This window comes from Diprion similis, chromosome 11, assembly GCF_021155765.1.
Source record: "Diprion similis isolate iyDipSimi1 chromosome 11, iyDipSimi1.1, whole genome shotgun sequence".
NCBI classification, from domain to species: Eukaryota; Metazoa; Arthropoda; class Insecta; order Hymenoptera; family Diprionidae; genus Diprion; species Diprion similis.
In genome coordinates this window covers 274,026-290,997 of record NC_060115.1, presented here as the reverse complement: position 1 = coordinate 290,997, position 16,972 = coordinate 274,026, and the positions used below count along the sequence as shown (strand labels likewise).

Sequence of the window (16,972 nt, the reverse complement as noted above, 5' to 3'; positions counted from 1 at the left end):
AATCCGTACGTGTCTTCTTTATCGTTGATTCCTGGATAAGTGGCAACAAATTTCCGAGTCTCATCTCGCGAGCGATGCAATTAGCCACGATTCTTCGCCGCCTCTTCGCGCGCCGTCCTCGATCAAATCATATCAGGAGTGGTTGTGCAGGATATTCTGTATATGTCTATGTATAGTCCGATATACTGTATTTGATGTCAGCCGAAACTTCTACTCGAAATAAAAATCTAGTTACCTTTTATCGCTGCCTCAGAAATAGTTCCTCCTTTTCCTTTACTTCTGCTTCTTCATTTCTTCCCCTTCACCCCCGTACTAGACACCTGCGGGTTTAACTGACGTTCTCACCCTGAAATTCCAGGACGCCGTTATGCCGCTCATTTTTTTTTTTTTTTTTTCTTTACTTTCCAAAAATTGAGTTTCGAGCCGTTCTGTGAAACGCTAGAACCTCAAATCCATTAAGGTGTCCGCGTAACGGTTACAGAAGTATGTCGGAAATTCGAGGAAAGAGAATTTTTGCCCCTGCGCAAACTGTCGGAAACAACTGGTCCAAAATTGAAAATATGTATTTCAGCGATCTAACTTTTTTTTTGTTATTTATGTTCTTTTGTCTCACGTGCAAGGGCATGTTTTCACGTAAATGGAGAGACGGGTGGGCGTTTAACTTTGTCGAAATTTCAAGCCTGGTATATGTATGCCGACCGCATGGCAAAAATTAATCCCGAAATTCGTACCAAAGCATCCCGCGGTGTTGATATTACTACTGCTGGGAAAAATCTATTTATTTCTATTCCCCGACAACAATACAAAAATCCGCAACCCGGCAACGAGAAACTGAATTTTGCGCTGCGAAAATAATGCCTCGTTCGCATAGGTTGATTTTTTTGTACGGCGTGATGACCGTGCGAAATTTTTGTTATCCACGGCAGGTAATTGAAATACCCTATTGAAATGATAGTCGAGTAAAACAAAATACAATCCGGAGGCAGACGAAAATCATTTGAAGAGTATTTAGCTGATCCAAATAATATTTATATCTGTGTGTGTCGCGTTGAATACAGCTATGTACGCGTACTCGGGGTTGCGTAGTTTCTAATTGTTATTTGATTACATCATACGATATGATATTCGATTACATGTACGCGTGTATAAGCGATGATTAAACGTACGAAACATTTATGCAGTTGGAAGTATTGAATTATCTCTCATACATCCAGGAAAACGTTTCATTATACGCAAACGAATCGCGAATTCATACCCGCCTCAAATTGTGTTCACGTATCGTGTTTCAATCAAATTGCATTTCAATTCATCGTCACGTCAGTACAGGTGAGGGCTCTTCGGATTTCGAACACGTGCTTGTATTCATCAATATTGTATATCGTAAAAAAAAGTCAATTGCCTACATATATATGACTATAGCGATAACTGTCAATTATTCTGTGAAAAGTTGGAGAGAACAACAATTACAGAACAATTCAAACGACACGAAAATGTTTGTCACCGGCTATTAAAGCACTTTCTATTTTTTCCCTTCAACTTCGTTCTTTCCCCGACAATCAGACTTGGAATAATTTTGAAAACGAAAGGCGGTTCAGCGAATAAATAAGTTGTCTCGCCTAATTGTCCTATAACCACGGGGATGAATAGCTATATTGTATGTACAAAGTTGAGAGGCAAGTTTGCGATGAAATTTATTCAGTTTACTAACCGCCGAGAGAAGGTATTGCGATACCCCGGTAAGAAATTTGCTGCTTTTTCCTCATTCCTTGTTCCTTGTTCCTCGTCTTCGCTAAAGTGCTGCTCGGTTACTGCCAAGCCGCTCGCCCTCGCCCTCGACGCCGACAACACACCCCGAAATGCAATTCAGCCCTAATTGCTTGAGAAAATTATGTATATTCCGAGCCAATTAATTCGATACGCTGTGAGAACCTTCGTATTATACAATATTTCAAGTAGACTGTTTTTCCCCCCGACGGAATGACGTTTTCGCGGTTATCTAAATTACGAGTCTTAACATAAAGCTCCCTCCCTCTCCCCCTCTCCCTCTCTATCCCAGCTCTATAATATATAATATTCGAATTAATTGTATTCCCCCCTTTCTCCCTTCCAGACTGCGATGCTGGCTTTAGGCGTGGCCGTCGCGGCTAACTTCCCCGCGTAATTTACTCCTGATGTAGTCGAGGCGAGGCGGGAGAAGAAGAACGGCGGTTCCTGTTTCTCCGAAAACCGGGATAGCTCCGCAGGATTTACACCTTAGCCTCTTATATGCTCTAGGTATTCTAATTCCCGGCGTAAAGCGCTAAGCGCGCCTCGTCTAAAGTTCGTGGGGCGCGTAGAAAATGTCTGACAAATGGGGATGAAACGGGGTTGAGATCAATATCTTGCAGATAACGACTCGGGATGTTCACCATTCGAATTCAACCAGCGAACCCGCCACGGTTGCACCCGACAAATTCCGGGTGTGTCAATCGCGTCTATAACCGCAGCTGGTTCGAGTGTCATTTGAGAAGGAAAATCGTGCTGCGGGCAGCTCTCAGCCTCATCTTTGTACATACATGCGGTGGCGGGTAGGTAGGTATACGAATGCCTGCCTACATAGGCGAGATCTAAGCACAATGGGAAGTAGGCTGAAAGTTCCATGGGGAGAGGAATTGGCCATTGTGTTGAATGAAACAAACAAAGTTCTAACGGAGTTAGCAGTGGTGCCATAGAGGGTGCCAGTAGTGCCTTGTGCTCCGTCAGTGTGAACGCGTTTAGAATATAACCACAGCATATAAGCACAGAAACAGAGGCCTCTCATCGTACCTGATGTCTGTTATTCATTTCTTTCGATATCGTTATAAGTATGGCTCGTTTTCTCGCAGCTGCAAAGCTCCACTTTACAACGTGCAGCTTGCGCTATTTTCAAATCAAAATCTTGCTCGGGAAAGCAGGAATCAATAAATTGTATGATCAACGTTGAAAAAAAAGAATATTTTTAAACAAGGGGTTAGTTTGGAATTAGGCATAGCACCTTCCTTTACCATGGGAACGTTTCTCCCTCTCTCTCTCTCTCTCCCTCCGCTCATGCCCCGAGGTGACCACTCCCTTCTAATGCCACATTATTAGCCTAGTTCGCGGCAGGCCGCTCCTGTACGCGGGCCATCGGCGATCTTATTATCTACCCGTTGGCAAGTGTACAAAATAAACGAGTGAATGACGAAGGTAATGGGACTGTACAGTGTACATATGTAAATAGAAACACGTATGTAGCTATACTATATAAGCGGAAATATGGCTCGATCATTTTAATCCTCGATCATGCCATTCAGCCGCCCGGAAGTATCCGGCTATTCGTTTGCTGTAACGTACCTCGCACATCATATTCGCGAAATGCGGGGAGAGGCTGCGACGCGCCGGCCACCAGCGGAATTCTCTTCCGCCATCGACTCCCTTGCTTCGGGGATGTGCGTTGGTCCCTCCTCCGCAGCCCGGCATCCTTCGTTCGAAATTGATGTCGTTCCGCTACTCCGCGTGCGACGTTACAGTACCTAAATGCCTTGATGACACCTCAGCCGTATTTCTTTATCTCGGAATATCACTAACCTACTCTCCTACAATCGCGGGCTCCGAGAATTATGTCATCATTCACAAATTCACCGATAGTTTGCGGTGTTTGAAGATCAAGTTTTGCTCTTCCTGTTTTAAATTCCTTACGCTACACAAAATAAAATACAAATCACTACCAATTCGAATGCAATCCACGACACGTCGCGAAAGACCGCGAGTTTGGTTTACGGTCGGACCGAGACCGAGTGGCGGAGGGTGTTGTGTGCCAGAGTGTGCGCGAGATAAGGAGACAAAGGGCAGTGTGGGTGTGGAAAGGACGGAGCGTACCGACGATAAGGAAGATTTTTCCAACCCCCGGTGGCGGAGGCTCGGTGAGTGGAGGAAGACCTATACGGATAGATCCTTACGCGATATTCAAGGCATGCGTGTCTTTCACTTGGGGGAGGTATTTTACACACACGCAGCGATATAGTTGCGTAGGCGCCTGACTGCCTCTCGTATTCGGAGGAAGAACACCGTCTGCAATATGTCGCGGCACGGAGAAGAGAGGGGAAAATGCAAAGGGTCCTCCTTATTTCCTCTCCATTTGTTCGCACAAAAAAAGGTGGAACGCATCGGTACGAAACCCCCTCTGCTTCTCAAGACTGATGATGATCATCCCATTTCCGTGTCACTCGACGCGCGTGTCTCTCCGTATCTTTTTGGCCGTGACCAAAAATTTTACCAGAGCTCGGAGCGTTGTCCTGCTTTGTTATTCCTCGAGATCGTCGTATCCGGAATCCTGGAGGTTTGGAAGGTAATCAATGTCCAATCGTGAGGTGAGACTAGGACACGAAAATATTTATAAACTGAGAAGATTTGCTCCTGATTTGTTCGATCTTTTTTCCTTCATTGGTATAATTGTGAAATCGGTCCCGCGGTTCATCGTTTGAATCTTTGGATTTCCAACGAGTCGAAAATTTTTATTCAAAGGCGAAACGCAGCTAGCTACAGGATCTTCCGAATTTTCCTTCACGATCACTCTTAATTCACGCTCATCCCTGAACGGCTGAACCACATTTCAAAATCCGCGGCACGCCGATGCGAACGTCCCTTCTGCTGCAGCAGAGACGGAGCCTGTAATAGCAGCCGTTGCATGACTGTGTTGAAAACGAACACATTCACGAGGCGTACTCGCGTTGTCGCAAATAGAAAATGCATTGTGAATAGCGGGTGACGGGCGAGTTAACAACAATGAAAGCTTTTAGAGGTGAATTTCGGGCGGTACCAGTGATTTCCATCAAGCCGAGGCTCGTCTGCTCGTCCTACTGCACCTTCCTTGCTCTTCCCCGTTCTCCCTCCCTCCCTCCCGCCCTCGTTCTCTTTCTCTCCCTCTCGCCATCTCTCTTTACTTCTCTTTTTCTCTCTCCGCGTGGTCCATCCATCACGTTTAGCTCATGGAAAGCGCGATTTATAACTCGTGATTCATCGGATTAACGAAACCGCTGCAGCACAGCCTCTCATCCCTTCGCCAGGCCGTTTGTTTTGAAATGGGAAGATCAGGGGCGGTTTTCAAGGCAGCTCAAGTGGCTCCGCAAACCTAATTCTTGAACACCTCGGTACACTTTTAGGAACCGTGACGTTTCCCGCGAGTCGCCCGGCCCTTTTCCATACGGATTATACACCTCCATTGTTCGTGATTACGATTAACCCGGTCCCGCCAACGATTCTATGCCGAACACCTAATCTCCACTTAGTATTCCATAGCGGAACGTTAGCAAGATTTAACCACATTGTTCAAGCGCTTTGAAGCATCTAGTAAATCTAGCTAATCATCAGATCTCCTCTACGCTCCTCAGAAGGGTTCGTGCAGAGTTCGAAATCGATACTCTGTTTGTCGATCCGATCACGATATTGTACTCGCACATTGCTCGATTGTCTACTTTTCACACATTCAACGAAAGACCTTTTTTTATTCAGTAATCAACTAACGAAAAATTATCGATGATTCTTTACTCACGAATCTCATGAAAACGTTAACGATTCAGTGAGCTTTTCAGTTTAAATCGGGCCAACTGAGGTTGCAGTCTTATACACAAGCTTATCACCGAGTCATCAATCACCACCGTCGGTTTGCAATCCCTCAGAAGTCCCTGATCCAGCCAGAAAGCTGTATATTGGGATAAAAACCAACAAATCGTTAATACAATTGCATTGCTAATCTCCGTTTTCGCCTTCGCCTCGCCTCGCAGTCATACCGGATACTTGTCCGCCTCCGTTTTCGCGGAATTACAAAGTCGGATTAAGCACGAGACGAGTGAGTTCAGAGATCGGGGTTAATACGGAAGTGTTGTTACTTCTCGGTTAGAATTCCGGCTAAGAGCTGAATCCCCCCTGCGCGCTACCTTACACACTTTGCGGGTGTTTCTACGAGTTACGAAACTGAAATTGCCCCTTCTCCGAAAGCCCTAGGAAGCTCGGCTTTCCTCCCTTTCCTCCCGCCATATTCCCCGCTACGCAATCCGTCCGATGATCAACGTACACGGCTTATATGCAGAATGCAGGCCGTTTGCTCCTCGCAAGGACTGTACTAACATGCTTCAGCAGAGAGTCGTCGTCGCAGTGGATTTTCAAAGGCCGCATAGAGACTACAGCTTGGCTTAATTACCAGTTCGCCTCTCCTTCCCCCTTATCCGATGTATTATTCAAGCTTAGATTTTCAGTGCAGCAGACCCGTTATCGCGAAGCCATACTCATTAACATAACTACCGTACTGCCACCGCAGCGTATAGCGCTGCGATCTTCTCCGAGCCGTCATGCTTCCAGCACTGAAATATTATGTGGGGCATACGGTATAAAGCTGTGTCCCCAGATTCATTTCTTCCTCATCCTTTCCAGTATTCCTTCAATCTTCTAATTTCCAATCGACCATGAATCGTCGTCTGCCTCGGCAGATAATGATTCAACTACCGAGGTTCGATTCTCTGCCGAAAAACAAAAATTTCTGTTAGCACAACGACAACGACAACGACAACGACAACGACAACGACAACGACAACGACAACGGAAACGAAAACGACAACAACAACAACAACGACACGTAGAACGGTTTTATTCGCTGCACATCGCTTGCCAATCACCAATCAATTCGTTACTATGCTGGCGACTGAAATTCGAAGCTAATTGGAAAAACCCCTGACTACAATACCGATACAACGGCCTTTACACCTACCCACCTTCTATGATTTGGCAAAGAAATTGACTGCTAATCAATCAACCGGGTACGTCAGACAGAAATAAAAGTTTGCCTCGTTAATTTGATACATTATTTATCAGTCACCCAGCTCAGCTTCCGTTTACTTTCGCTTTTACGACTTAAGGGATTACTATCATATTTTTTCTGCAAAAATAGTATTATACCAGGCGAAAAATCTTTAGCGAGAAATTTGTCCGACACGTGCAAGCTCCAATACATACCTGCTTCAATTTGACCCAGGCTTTAATTCCATCCTAAATTTTTTGATTTTTGAGGCTCGTGGGGTAGGTACGCAATATTCCGATACGTCGATTTTTCTTTTCAATTTGCAAGGCGTGCGTGTCCTACTTGGGAGTGACAAAATTGTATCGGTCGAAAGAATTCCAGTGAAATGAAAGAAGAGATGGAAGGAAAGAAAAAAACATAACGAATAAACAAGTTTCTTCTTTTTTCTTTCTTTCTTTTTTCTTCGATTCTTTTATCATCGTCCGAGAATTAGCGATAATTATAGCAGTCTTTTGCGAGGGTGAGCGAGTCAGTCATCACGAACGACGAAAAGTAACTCCCGCTGCTGCACGTAAGTCTCGGCTGTCGTACGCGTTTGCAATCCAATTCCAACAGAATTTACGACGTCCGGTTACGAGTGAGGATATCTGAATTAGAAGTCCTGCGGGGTGCGAGAGAAGGGATCAGCCGGATTCCCGACTCTCCGTGATTCTTGATTGCGCTGCTGAGTCATTGACAGCCGACCGAATATATAACTCGAAACTCGATTAAGATTTCCCGCGGTTAAAGGTTGCGGCGTGATTCCCCGTTCCCGACGCACCCAAGAAATTATCCCAAGTTGTTCCGGTGCGAAGCGCAGGGATATCCTGCAGGATGCATACATCAGAAACCGGATTATGCAGAATACGCCGGGTAGCGGTTTCTGTGCCGAAGCGTAATATCGACCCCTCGGACTCGGTTATTTATATACCGCTGACTCCTCCTCGCCCTCTCCACCCACTGCATCGTCCAATTATATCGTCAAAGCCACTAACGTAATTCGTTACGGTCAAGTCAGGCGAGTCACAAGGGATGCGCGCACACGTACATGTATTATCCTTGTGTTCCGTAGGCTCTCCCATCTCCAGAGAAGTCGCAACGTGGTCGGTTCGGCTGTACCCTTAGTACGCGAATGTAGAAAGGGAGCGGCAGCGGAGAGCACGCGGGATTTCCGAAGGCTCCGCGAAACGCACCGCAGGCGATATAGGGTGACACGAACCGTGACAGGGAATCGAATCTCTGTTGAAATATTTCGCAGTAAAAATTTGGAACTGGTTATGAAAAATCAGCGAAAATCATATTCCCGATCGCTGTTATATACGTACACCTACATATATGCTATAAAGGTGTTTGAAGCGGGCGAGCGAAAGAAACGAGGGTGGTAAAATTTCGCCCGACGCGTGACTCTAGTTATCATAAATTACGATTGCGTGACCACACCCTCCTCTGTGCAGGCCTAGTCGACACACGTGTGTACGGACGGGTATGTTCGCACATGCTTTGGGAACCGCCTGAAAACCCTGTGTATCATCGTTACGCAACGCGGGTCCTCGTGAAGAACGAGCCTGTCTGGATATTACGATTTGCTTCCCCTGTAAGCCCGCTGCCCCCGGCATAACTATAAGGGTGTCGGCTCAGCCCGCTTTCCTCGATCCCTCTCCATCTTTCTCTTCTCACTGGCGAAGAGATTAGCGCGTCGTTTTTCAGTTTTTTTTACGTATCTCGGGTGGGGTTGCACCCGAGGGAAAACGTTCTCTACATCCACGGCGACGCGAAGATCGTACGGCGAGCGTGGTGGTAAAGAAGCGCGGGGGGGGGGGGGGGGGTCATTCCATAAAAAGTTTTAATAGCCGCGATGCGGCCTGCCTGCAAGCGGAAGTATTTACCAAGAACCTCTTCAATTAGGTTAAATTAAGGTATATGCCACCCCTCCGCCTCTTTCACCTTTACACCCTCTTCCTCTTTCGCATGCATATCATTACAGTTGGAACGCGCTCACGGGATGAAAAGCGAATTTCTTTGTTTGCCTTCCGTACAGCAGACGTATTGTATAGTTGGGAAAGTTGCTTCGTATTGCGGCTATACGCCTCATATTGTACGATGTATAAACTTGTCCGTGCATGCTTCTGGCGTCGGTATTTGAAAAAATACTCAACCTTGCCTCAAACACCAGCCTGCTTGGCTTGCGAGCGCGTGATAAAGCTGTTATTTCTTGCTGTAATTTAACGAGCCCTTGCGCAGAGCCATCATTACTTGTCACCAACGCTGAGTAATTCACAGAGGATTTGAACTGCGGCATCATCGATCGCGATCTCATTTCTGCAGACTCTAAAGAAAAAATGTCGTCCTCTGTTTGTATATTCTTCTAGAAGCAAAAACTCGTTTGAATTATTTAATTATTCTGTATTTTTTTCTCTTCTTTTTCTCTCCTTGCCTTGACTTTTTAGCAACTCGTTTGGCAGATGTTTTTTTTTTTTCACTTTACAAGTAGATGAAAACGTCTGGCTAGGTTATTGATCGCGTCTATGGGGCGCAAACGGGGAATCAAAGTGGAAAGGAAAAAACAAAGAAACGACGTGAAAATCAGAGAAAATGGGAAAATCACGACGATGCTGTTCACGGGGTCAAAAAATAAAGCAATCAGCGATATTCGATTAATTCGTATCAGCGCCTCCATCGGCAAACCGTCAAATGCTGTTGCTGTTCGAAAATAAAACTACAATTAGTGCTGAATTCGCTTACTGCGGAGAGAGAAAATAACGCAACAAAAGTGGATACGGAATAATTTTGCCTCGTCCAAACTAATGCCTTTCGTTAAACATCATTTGGAGAGTCGTTAACGGAATTTTAACGGTTGAAAGTTCCTCTTCATACCGTTGTTCTCTAAACGATTCGAAGGTACATACGCGGACCGATGGATGGATGGATGGGTGGATAGCCGGACAATCGGAGTATAAGAAATTTATGCAAGGCATTTGACTGAATGCATCTTAGACTTTGAGCCACGTTGCCGCAGTGACAAGGGTATCATTTGAATATCCAACAGGTTGTCGTTGGTCCTCCTCTGTGCATGCAGCAGCAGCAGCAGTAGCTACATATAACATACGTATAACGGTGTGAAACGATTGTGAGTAGGTATCTGACAGCCGTGCGTTACCAGCTGTGCTTCGACGATCCCGGGATTGTTTCTTTCGAGAGTTTTGGGGATAAAAGAAATACCACGTACCGTCTTCGAAGATAAAATATAAATGCACATTGTGTACACGCATAATGTATAATATAGAAAAAAAAAACGCTCAAAGAAGTAATCCAACCAGCCTGCGAGCTGTTGGACACACCGAATACGCGTAAGTCTCCTTTCGCGGTGGTGTTGTAAAAAAATTGAACAAAAAACATGTCTCATGGCATGAATATTCACCGTTCTTGATCAGCACCTCTATTTAACTTGGATTCAACTTATACACACATCTGGAGAAACTATCTGTCAGCAGAATACCTAGCTTAGAAAATTTCATCCTCTCCAGCAGTCCTCTCTCATCGGCCAAAACTCTCACAGATATAACAACTTTGTTGTACAAATATTTGAACTGAACCCTTCCGAAGATGCACACAGCTGCGCTGCGCACCTCGAAGTTCAAATTCCTGCGCATACCTACTTCTCCATTGGGCACGCGGCAGCTAGTTTCTCTCGAGTGATTCTAAAGTCAGTGAACATATCCCAAATCGTACCGACTCGAGATGAACGGTCGCACCTGAATTCCAACTTCATCATCGTTGATGCCGATCATCGAAAATAATTCCTTGACATCGAGGTGCGCGGGAATTTCGGGACGCCGAACAGCTTACATCGTCCGTCAACAAGGATTCTAGAGCAGCTTCGCCCCTGAAACTTGGGGTGCGGTCTCCTACTCTGATCCTGTTTGAAGTTTCTCAGCGGGCGGTGGTAAAGTTTGCCGAATAGATCTTAAATTTCGTTAGTTAACCAGCTGGTGCTTGTGCCGCCACTACAGTCTCTACCCGAGGCCTAGCTCTGGTTCAGCTAGTCTTGCTCGTTCCTACGGATTAATTGTAGGCCGCCCGTTTGCATTCGGTAAAATAGCGATTCGCTGTCCGCTCCAAACGCCTTACAACCTGCCCCCGAGTGCTCCCGAATGCTCCCGGTGCGTACGTACCCACCTATCCACGCACGCTCTGCCGCGGCGTGTTAATCGTGCTCAGACTAATTGGCTTGATCATTAAGTCAAGATTAAATTTATGCCTCGTTCCGAGCCTCTCCGGTCCCTCGCACTTTCCGGACTACCGCGGATACTCTGAGATACCCCAGTGTTTCGCGTAACCATTGGTAATATTCGGGGAGTCATGCTCGTTCGTTTTACCTCAGTTGACGAAGAATAAGGGGTATAATAATAATAATTGGACGGGAGTTCCACCGTCGTCATTTTGATTCTACATTCAAAGCGAACAATTTTATTGAAAATAATTGGCGTCACTGTCCGCATTGTGAGCCTACAGGCTTGTATCAATGTCGAATTAGCTTTTGCCCCGACTAATTACACGCCCTGGACGCTCGCGTCTTTCTTTGCTAAACCGGGCGAATGTTTGGTAGGGGAGTTCCTCGTTAGCGAGGTTGGCGAAGGAGAGGAGTAAAGAAGCTATGGGGGGCGTTAAAGGACGAAGAAAGTGAGGAAAACAGAGGGAACGTTATACATACTTTGCAGGTTGACGTTCCGCCGACCGGTAATGAAAACGACGCCCCGTGTCTTTTTTCTATTCAAGATAGGAGACCTGCGAAGCCGGGGGATGAGGGCGAGAAAGAGTAATCAACCGTAACTTGGAAAGATGTCCCTAATTTGTACCGTACTAAGTTTCAGCTTTTCGCCGTAACGGCGGCTAAAAAGCCCTGTTAAGTAATCGGAAGGAAGGAAATACATATATCTATGAGGAGAAGATAAAATAACTCGGGACACATTTTCGTGTACGCGAATGTCTTTCAACGTTTATATACGTCTCGTTGCAATCTTGGGGCAAATCAAGACGAGAATAACAATAATGATAATAATCATACTCGGGATAATAATTCACACGCGGATTTATATCTCTGTGTAAATTACGACCGCGACGGCCAAGACGCGCAATTTCATTTCTCAGTCGTTTTTCCTACTATTCGACCGCCTCGGGGTACCGAAAATTAATTCCCAAGTGGTAATTAAAACCTGCGTGGTGAAAAAGACGGGGAGAGGGTGACGCGAAATAAATTGAAATACGCAAATACTCGAGACTTACGCGCATGCCATCGACGTTGAGGGCGATATTCCGATCTTGGCGGAAACTGTTTCTTTCATTTATTGTCTTTCTTTTTTTCTTCTTTTACCTTTCTCTTTTCTCTTCGCTCCCATTTTGCACGAATGTTTTTGTCCCTTGGTCCTCCTTTCATCAAACTTTTTGCCGTCGAAAGAGGTTCTCTAATTTTCTTCTCCAGCTTCCTTATTGCCACACGCTGTATCCATGCCCCTTGCCCCCTTTTTCTCTTGCTTCCCTGTTTTCCTTCTTCCTTCCTTCTCTTGAAGCGGTATAAGCACACCGGGCAATAGCCTGAGAACGTTCGTACGAACTGGCTTGTAACTCGTAAACGACGGCGGCGGTGACTCTGAGCTCGCGAGAAAAGGAGAAAGAAGAAAGTAGAAAGACCGGCAGATTAAAATCTCTCCGACGATTAACACCAGTTCGTTCCGGTACGTCAATCAGCACGGAGCGACTCGAGAAAGAAAACTAGAGATGATAATTGTTGTCACGAAATGAAAGAGGTTCCCATGCATGCACGCGCGATCCGCACTGCGGACAATGGGCAATGCTCGTCTTGGGATGCAGTGAGATCTCGGATTCTTCAAGCTCTCTTCCCTCGGTCCAGCCGCTCATCCCTTGCAGCTTGGGAAAGTGGAGCGTGAAGAACGGACCCAGAGTGTTCTCATGCAGTTATGGCCACTCGAAGCTCCGGCTGAACTCGAGGATGTAGATCGTAGCTCGTTTCTGGTGTTGAATGACGGGAGATGATGGCACCCGTGACATGGCCGCGAGAATACCTAACGAGAACGGAGTTGGAGAACAGAGGCCGATTCGTTCCGATGACCCTTCGTCGTTCTCCGAGGATCAGGAGAGCGCTCTTCGGTCGGTTCGCACTCTCTCCTCGGCTTCAATACCGACGGTTCGATCGATCAAAATTTTTCGTTGATATTTAACGGCGAGTGGATAACCGGCCCACTTGCAGTAAATTCGAGCCGCCCTACGACAATTTGCACGAGTTGAGTATTGAAAATTTTATTACAAAATCGTTTGCCTATGAACCTGTAGATGAGGGAAATAATCGACACCGCCCGGCAACTCTGAACGTGAAAACAACAAACGCATTCGCGCGACAGATTTTTTTATGGTTCGAAAAACCCGTCGAACTTTTTTTAAAGTCTCGGCCATAGAACATCTGTTCGCCAAATGTGTGACGAGGTACCTAAGGCGCACGGTTAACGGTACCGTATCCCAATCGCCAGGGTGGAGTTCTGTTTTAAGTTAGCCAATAAGAAATACAATTTAAGAAGCACTCTACCCCCACGCAATGAGCGTTGGTTGGAAGCCAAAAGAAGAAAAAGGTCAGTTTGGCGCGAAGCCTCGAAACGGCAATAAGAATTCGTACCCCAACAATGAATGAATCCTGATCTCCGATTTTCTGATCTATTTAATCGAACTCCTTTATCCAGAGCCAATTCATTGAGGCCCTGCTACAACGGAACACCACATAACCAATCGAGCGTCGGTTTCCAGAGCGTAAAGAGCCAATCCGATGGTGAATAATCTCTTGCTCACAAGCCTACTGTCCGCTGTCTAATTACGGTAATGAAATATCCGAGGCCAACTCGAGCAACAACATCAAGCCGAAATCGCAAGTGTCACACTGCTGCTGCTGTTGTTGTCTTGGATGAGAAAGAGAGAGAAAGAGAGAGAAAAATTGATTGATTGATTTCTTTATTATGCCCTGGCATGCCTCTGGCAAAAATAAAATAGTAAGGATTACAAAAATGACGAAAAACAAATAATAGATAAGATAGTAAATCAAACATAGAAAATAGAATTGCAAAACGACGGAGCATGCAATCATAAATAAGCTAAGCTAGTCAAGTAGGTTTGCAATAAGAGAAGTAAGGCTGATAAATAGATGGTAGAATAAACTAATCTTAGAGTAACGAATATATGAACTAGCAGCACAGAATTAAGGTGGAAGATCGCACGGTTATTATGCTGCATGCAGAAAATAATAATTAAATCTCTAAAGATAAGTTAAATGGATATATAGAGCGTGCGAAAATATCTCAGAGTATAGACAGATAATAAGAACAATGAAAGAGATGAACTAAGGCGAGCTAAGATAAAACTATTCTAAGCAATAGTAATAAGATGTATTGTATCGTAGGCGAATAGGTGAGTACAGAGACTGGCCTTAAAAGACTGTAGGTCAGAGGAGCTGGTGAGCTCCTGTGGTAATGAATCCCAGAAGTAAAGCGCGCAAAGACAGAAGGAATGGTGATCGTTCGATGGGGTGAAATTCGGAGCAAGGATGGAGGCATCCGATGAGGACGGTCTGAGATAGTGTCCGCCCGATAGAATTGTTTCGAATGTTCCCCCGTGTAGGTGCGAGAAGAACGAAGTGCTTCCGGTATCACGTGACGGGGTGCAGTTCGTACGCGGTGAGAACACAAATTGGGGAGCAGGAAAATTAATCCCCTTGATTACATTTTTCATTCGTTCGCCACCCGTTATAAATTTCGTACGGCTGAGTTGGGGGTGTATGAATACATATGGAGTTCCCCACGTGCCTCGATGCCATTTGCATTCCGCAACGATGGCAGCACCTTATTCCACCTCCCGAGTCATTCCCAGGGCAACAACTCGCCGTGGCCCCTGAAAAGATCTTTGAATACACCAAAAAAGCGGATTTGCAGGCGACTGGATTTGACCTCCTATCCTTCTCCTTCAAGTAGCGAACTTTGTTCGATCGCGGCAGAAGCTGCGAATGTGGAAAACAGGCGCAAGTCAGCGGTCGCAAGTTGCCGGAAATGATATACGTATTCGGTGCATCGAAATTGCATTTAGTTTGAAGAAGCCCGATTCAAGAAAGAAATTTAAATTGGTCTCTTCGTTCCGCTTACAGCACGCGATACCAGAAGCGGGTGATTAGTAGGTAAAATCAAATCGAATGAATAATTCAGTAAAACTGTGGGAGTTCCGCGGGCCACGAAACGGCGAGCGTTTTGGATTTCGTACGTTTTGGCCGGAAGTCCGGAAGACCTCGCGCACGTGTCCGCGTATCGGGTGCAGTAAAAGTTGAGAAGAGGCGCTTGCAGGGAAGTCGAGATTTAAGTAGAAATGATAATAACGAAATAATAAACGAATTGAATAAATTAAACCTGCGCACGTGGTGAGCTGCAGGCGCTCAACGCTGATAAAGCACAATTACAGTTTATTATCAACTTCATACAGCCTGGAGGAATAATGAATTACGATGCAGGAGGAGGAAGAGGAGGGAAAGCATTCCCGTGAATAATTCTCGGTCACCACCAAGAGCATTTTTCAAATACCAACCACGCTCGCCCCCCGAACTAAATAAATAAACAGAAAAAAAACGACTGGCCAAAGGGGGGGTGGGGGGGTTCCTGCATATATCGAAGACGAACGCAATAATTCTCGTAGTTTCCTCTGGAATACCGATTTGAAATGCAACGAGAAAAGTTCGTCGCGTAACAAACTCCAGGGGCAGTTATTTCCCCCCGTCTCGCTCTCGTTCTCTCTCTCTCTCTCCTTCCATATACAGAGAGATACACACACACGTACGCACGCACGTACGCACGTATGTATGTATGCATACAGTATATACGAACAAACTTATTTTTCCTACTCGCCTTTAGTAACCGTTTATTTCTTACAGCCAGCACGTTATACCTACACGTAGAGACGTCAGAAATATTTGTGAGGCTGTCGTTAGAAACGTCAAGGTAATGAAGCATCGGGGAAAAATGGATATTGCGCAATTTTAGAGTAACTTTCAACGAGTCGGTTTTCCGAAATAAGAGTATGTTTTGTTTATCATGGTTTACTAAATATCAGACATCCCTAAGAGTGCAAAGTAACGGTTTTTCCTAAACACACATCGTTACACTAACGTTACTAACTTCATACTTGTAAACATTTCCTACATAATATCGCCGTGTTTCCCCTCAGAGGCTGTTTATCGAGCTAGATGGCAGAAGTCTGCCCGGTTTGAGGGTACGGGGATCGGTAATTATAAGGATGAGACCGGCTCGCTCTCTTCTTATTTCTTCTCACACGCCAGAGTTGAAACTTTGAACGAAGGAGATAAAGGAAACGGTTGTTCGTGCTCGCGCCGAGCCGATCCCTGCGTTGTTTATCAAAGAATAAATGCGTCCTGCAGGGATTAGTAAATCAGCCCGGTGATTTACGCGGCTTTGATATACGTTCGCTGTTCCGCGGAAGCGGCCGCCTATAGACGGATTATACCAATTTCGAAAGATACCCACGAGATTATCCATTATGATTTTTATTTATATGCCTCGGCTTTCACTGCCTGTTCGCTATCTCGCACTGAGTTTCGCACTTAATCGATCTAAGAGCTAGTAAGCAAAAAGGGGAGATAAATAGATAGATAGATAAATGGATAAATAGATGGATGAATTTATTTATTTCTATAACAATGGTAGACTATGTAGCCACAGAGCATTACAAAATAAAAATAGAATGAAAATTACTGCTACCAGAAGAGATAGACAGCACAATATCAGCAGTACTTAAAACTAAATTAACCAGAGAGAGAGAGAGTAGATAGCTAATCTCTATTATGCAAGGGCTAGTGGGGGCCGTAACAAAAATAAATATATAATTAATTACACATAATTAAAATATAAATTGAAAAAACAATATTATATATTAACAATAAGAAACATACACAAATAGATTTGTACATTGAGCATCATATGGAATTATCCAGAGAGAGAGAGAGAGAATAGAAAAGAATGGAATAGAATAGAATTTATTACCATGGGACATATGGCCCCTGGGTGCATCACGTTGGTACATAATACA

General features: G+C 45.1%; 1 protein-coding gene and 1 long non-coding RNA gene across 8 annotated transcripts in view; both read left to right on the top strand.

Moving 5' to 3' along the window:
• Positions 1–16,972, top strand: part of LOC124412594 (fat-like cadherin-related tumor suppressor homolog) — a 144,349-nt gene that overhangs the window by 75,390 nt on the left and 51,987 nt on the right. The window lies entirely within an intron of this gene.
• On the top strand, positions 553–16,015 carry LOC124412596. The gene is made up of 3 exons (XR_006929808.1): positions 553–562; positions 1,883–1,890; positions 15,910–16,015. It is a non-coding gene; the product is annotated as an uncharacterized LOC124412596 (long non-coding RNA).